Source organism: Engraulis encrasicolus, unplaced genomic scaffold, assembly GCF_034702125.1.
Source record: "Engraulis encrasicolus isolate BLACKSEA-1 unplaced genomic scaffold, IST_EnEncr_1.0 scaffold_551_np1212, whole genome shotgun sequence".
Taxonomy (NCBI): Eukaryota; Metazoa; Chordata; class Actinopteri; order Clupeiformes; family Engraulidae; genus Engraulis; species Engraulis encrasicolus.
The window spans coordinates 22676-28675 of record NW_026945864.1 but is presented as its reverse complement, the minus strand read 5'-3'; positions in this window follow the sequence as shown (position 1 = coordinate 28675).

Sequence of the window (6000 nt, the reverse complement as noted above, 5' to 3'; positions counted from 1 at the left end):
TGGGAAAGTTTTGGGGTTGAAACTTTCAATTATTAAACATGGGATCGAAATAGCCATGGGGACATTGAGGCAGCAAGCATGAGATTCCCCTTTCTCCTACTCATGTGACTGTCATGTCATACCTGTATACAGGGACGGATCTAGCCATTTTGGGGCCCTAGCCAAAATATTAGCATGGGGCCCTCAAAAGTCCTTCTTGAAAGATGTACACAAAATATGGCCCTTGACCTCTGTGTTTTGGTGCTATTTTATTGTATTGTCTCATATTTATTTTCGATTGTACAAGGTCAGGCCTACTATTTTGGTATTTACCCCGACTGGTGTGACAGTTAGGGGCTCCTATGGAGGGTTGATTTGGCCGGGGCCCGAGGCAATTGCCTAATGGAAAGTCCGCCTCTGCCTGTATATGAGGTAGGCTGATTGTATGTGGAGTGAGCCTCTGTTGTGAATTCTACTCACTCTGTAGCCTAGTACAAACACACCACCTAGTGGATATTAATAGGAACATAAAACCAGTCTAATATTATCATAACACGGTAGCGTTCAATTGTATATTATACAGTGGTGGTTATATTACATACAGGGCCGGCGCTACGCATAGGCAGACCAGGCGGTCGCCTAGGGCACTAAATGTCTTGGGGGGCACCACGGCCCAGAGAATTACAATATTAAACAAAATTAAGCATGACACTTCACCAGGGCCGGTTCTGGCTTATTTGGCGCCCTAGGCGAGTTTGAGTTCTGCCCCCCCCCTCCCCTTTTTTTTTTTATACCTTACAGAACACAAGAGTAATACCGGTAGTAAGCTTAACTAAATAGCATCAAGAACAATAACTGTTTTGCATCAAATGGATTTCTGGTTCTTTTGGACAGCCGACCAACACATCAGATTGAGTCGCATGAAAGTACCTTCACTGTGTGGTGTCTTGGATGTAATGGTGGTGCCCCCAACCCCAGATGAGAGGGAGGTTATCAATGTGTTTGAATTGTAAAATGGAATTGAAATGCCAGGAGAGTGGTACAGTACATTTGCATGTCAAATGCATGTGTAGACAATAGGCCTACCAAGGAGGTCTGCATTGATAGCCTATCTACACTACCTACAGCATCACAAAGCATGGCAGCATAACAATTTTAATAAGCTACACATTTGTGCTGTCTATGATTCCAAACCAATTTCATTTCTGTACTGGAAATAGTGGTGCATTTGTGACTAGGAGAATGAGAAGGGGGCTATCTATGTGTTTGAACCGGAGGGACAGGGTGAGAGAAAGGGAGAAAAGCTGTCACGCTTTTGAATTTCATAATATACAAAATATAGTAAATAGCCTCACTTGTCTGCAATACTACATCACTCAGCATGAAAACATGCTGTGCATGGTTCTCTTACATGATTAATGTAGGCCTATATGTCATTCTGGTCTGGAAACAATGTTTTTTTTAAGCTTAAGCTTACAACAAGCAGGTAATTCATTCAAGTGGATGGAAGGAGATATGGCAGCTAAACTTGCTTTAAACATGGCACCAGTCTTACTTTACATTGCTGGTCAACCTAAGCAAGTATTATGGTGTCAGGTGGGTGTTAGCAGAGACGGTCTTATACGAGACGAATCACTCATGAAACCTTCCATAGGAATGAACGAGAGCATTTGGCTACGCGAACATGGCGTTTGCCGGCGTCACTCCCACCTGTCCGGTAACGAGAGCCAATTGCTTATTGAGCTGCGCTGTCACTTATCCAATCATCTCGACGCCTCGACGCAAGTGCAAACGTAAACCTTTACGACTGCTCGTACCTAATCGGTTTGTTTGCTGGCGGCCATGTGGTTTGTTTGCCGTCCGTGGAAACTTCATTGTGAATTGGGCAGAGAGCGCAAATCGACCATTAATCACCTTTCTGCGCGCATCCAAAACGCAGGTGCAGGACAAAGGGACTGTAATCATGGAAACAAAATCGGCCGTGCATAGACATGTGCACACCCGTTGTGGTTTTTCTTATGGTTGAAAACAAATAAGTAAGAAAAAGCAAAACGGGAGCAAGTCTGCAAGACATTCAACTTTGATCAGTTTAGCTTTTTTTCTTTTATTTTTCACCGTTTGTCATAGCTATTATCAGTTTAGGTAACAATGATATTACAGTTTAAAACACCAATTTTGAGGCCGGCTACATCATTACCTAATTTATTCAATAGCCTATTTTTTTTATTATTACTGATGAGCAGAGACGACCATTGAGCTTAGGCTACTGCTTTGGCTATCAGAAAACAAATCCAGTGTCTTTTCTGTACAATGACCGGAGAATGGATGCCCGTTTGACAGCCGGCCGGAAGAGGTGAAGTCCACGCCACGCAACTTGCTCTCACCTGCCGCAAAACAGAACGTTGTCGTGGAATGTGGCGCATGCGCAGATCAAAAATAGCATAAAGAAAAACGCTGTTTTAAAGTGTTTCTTTCATGTTTCGGTCATTCTAAGACTGCCTTTAAAACCAGTTTTTCATTGTGATTCCAACCATATGAGTTGTGTATCGCTGTGTTGTCCCACTGTCACACAACATTATTTCCCCCATTCATTCTTATATACCCCATCACTGACTAATCTCAAATAGTCAGTTTGAGGCGTAGCCAAGATGGCCGCCGAGTGATGGGACTTATGGGAACAGACTTTGGTGTTAGTGAGTAGGCTACTAACAGCTACTTTACTGGATTTCATTGCTTGGCATACTTGGCTAATGTTAGCATGCTAACTAGCGATTTCTCAGATCAAAAGCAAAGCTCTTTTTCCCTCTAATTCCAAACAGAAGCCTCATAACTATTAGGCTTTACATTACCACAAACGGTTGCTGATTAAACCACATACTTCCAAAACACTCTCTGCAACTCCTGCATCATGCAATGACTGGTTTAATGAGAACATAACAATTCTCCACCCAGCAGAGCAGCGTTGCTGTTCGTGCTTGCCCTCTGTCTCTCGAATGAGTCTCCAAATTCAAAATAGATCGCAAGCTGTCACTCGTCCCGCCCCCTTTCTCAGGACTGTCTGTTTATTGGTTCACAGACTTCCCAGAGACAGTTGAAAGCAAAGAAACTCAAGAGAAAGAACCACAGACCTGTATTAACCTAGACTGGCAATGCCCCTCGAAATTTTCGGATTTCTCAGAGCCTCAGAATCGTAGTCCGCCATCTTAGTGGAGACTCCCGTAATTACGTAATGACGTCATGCACCGATGGGTTTTTTAAAAAATGTTTTTTTTTGCAACACTGGTTCACTGACCAGGCCATGTGTAGCGTATTAACGTCTTTAGAACAATAGCTCTAGTATAAATTAATGTTCTAGAAAAGTCTTGCTCTCAAGTGTCTCGTTATTTTCACAGCTGTAATGTGCTGTGCCGTGTTGTTGCTAGGTTACCTTCAGCGTCCTTGGGGGGGTGGGGGGATTAATAATAGCACAGTTACCGGTAGCTTCACTGAAAACGTACGGCTTATTTAAGAAATATACATACCAATATACACCGTTGTCATTACATCTGAGTTAAGTACATAAAATAAGCTTTACACACGTAAGCATGGCCGATTCAGTGTCACAAATATCCACAAACCTGCATAAGCGGCAACGAAAACAGTCGGCTTCGGGGTTGCCAGATAACACTGATTATTTCCGTCCATTTTTACCCACAGACCGCCTTCCTCAACGGCCCCGATTGGGCGGGAAACCGCCCTATCTGGCAAGACCGCTCAGCTTCAGGCTCTCTAATAAAACGTTTGGAGGTAGTGAGGGTTATTTCATTATTGGAGTGAGAATTTAGACGTTACGACTTGTCAAAATCTTACAAAAAATGATTGAAACCCACTTTGATAACGTTGTAATCACCGTTTGAAATCGTATGCATTCCTATGGCACACAGCTGCGATAGTCTCCACTAGGCGGGGCTACGTCTGTGGGAGGAGCCCACAGGGCGCGAAAAAGGCAAAGATGGCTGCGCCCAGTCAATCCGAAAAGCTGCCACTGGCTAGAACCGCCCATTGCCAGTCTAGGTTAATACAGGTCTGTGGAAAGAACAATACTCATGAACGGCGTGACGTTTTCCATGTGCGTTACGCCCATTTATGGGGGAAAACAACCCATACAAGTCAATTGGTAATGTTGGGGTTCAATAAACGAAAGATACGGACCTGTAGACAAGCGTTGTTCACGCGCAACATGCCGAAAACGTGTTGTGTTGCCGGCTGTTCAAATAATATAGCCAAACAGCCGTGGCTGAAGCATGGAATCTGTTCATTTAGGTTAGCCGATGTAGCATGTAAGTCAATGAGACATTCGGTTTGTTTTCACCCATAAAGGGGCGTAACGCAAATTTAAGAGCAAAGTACCCGGATGGCCGTTCATGAGTATCTCTTGGCGGGGAATGCATTGGCCACGGTGAAAGTCTGTTCCCATAAGTCCCATCACTCGGCGGCCATCTTGGCTACGCCTCAAACTGACTATTTGAGATTAGTCAGTGATGGGGTATATAAGAATGAATGGGGGAAATAATGTTGTGTGACAGTGGGACAACACAGCGATACACAACTCATATGGTTGGAATCACAATGAAAAACTGGTTTTAAAGGCAGTCTTAGAATGACCGAAACATGAAAGAAACACTTTAAAACAGCGTTTTTCTTTATGCTATTTTTGATCTGCGCGTGCGCCACATTCCACGACAACGTTCTGTTTTGCGGCAGGTGAGAGCAAGTTGCGTGGCGTGGACTTCACCTCTTCCGGCCGGCTGTCAAACGGGCATCCATTCTCCGGTCATTGTACAGAAAAAACACTGGATTTGTTTTCTGATAGCCAAAGCAGTAGCCTAAGCTCAATGGTCGTCTCTGCTCATCAGTAATAATAAAAAAAATAGGCTATTGAATAAATTAGGTAATGATGTAGCCGGCCTCAAAATTGGTGTTTTAAACTGTAATATCATTGTTACCTAAACTGATAATAGCTATGACAAACGGTGAAAAATAAAAGAAAAAAAGCTAAACTGATCAAAGTTGAATGTCTTGCAGACTTGCTCCCGTTTTGCTTTTTCTTACTTATTTGTTTTCAACCATAAGAAAAACCACAACGGGTGTGCACATGTCTATGCACGGCCGATTTTGTTTCCATGATTACAGTCCCTTTGTCCTGCACCTGCGTTTTGGATGCGCGCAGAAAGGTGATTAATGGTCGATTTGCGCTCTCTGCCCAATTCACAATGAAGTTTCCACGGACGGCAAACAAACCACATGGCCGCCAGCAAACAAACCGATTAGGTACGAGCAGTCGTAAAGGTTTACGTTTGCACTTGCGTCGAGGCGTCGAGATGATTGGATAAGTGACAGCGCAGCTCAATAAGCAATTGGCTCTCGTTACCGGACAGGTGGGAGTGACGCCGGCAAACGCCATGTTCGCGTAGCCAAATGCTCTCGTTCATTCCTATGGAAGGTTTCATGAGTGATTCGTCTCGTATAAGACCGTCTCTGCCACGGTGTAGTACGGGGGCGTTGCCTGAGGACACGAGTGGATGGAAAATTAACTCCCTTGCACATGGTCATTGAGGCAGTCGGTTCATATGCAAAATATGGAGGCGGAGCACTCGGAGGGTCACAGGCAGCCTCAAAATGAATGGCAGTAAACGAGGAGCCCGCGTATTGAAGGATAAAACTCGCTGTTTTGAACTAATAATCGTCCGGGGAAACTTCCTTCAAAGTTCACCGCCTGCCTTGTGAATTCAGGGAAATGGCAAAAAAGTGGGACAAGCATACGTATATCCAGATGACCACGAGCACTTGTAGAATCCACAGTCCCCCCCTATCAGCTCAGTGTGACAGCTGTCAAGACGATCTCGGAGAAGTTCTATTACGAGAGGTTCCACTCGCCAGGTACTGCACTGTAGGGGCGCCAACGGAGGACTGCAGACTACATTCAGAATGAATGGGCTGCGCTCCCGTCTCGACAGCGCCCCTAACTGCAGGCATGGGTTA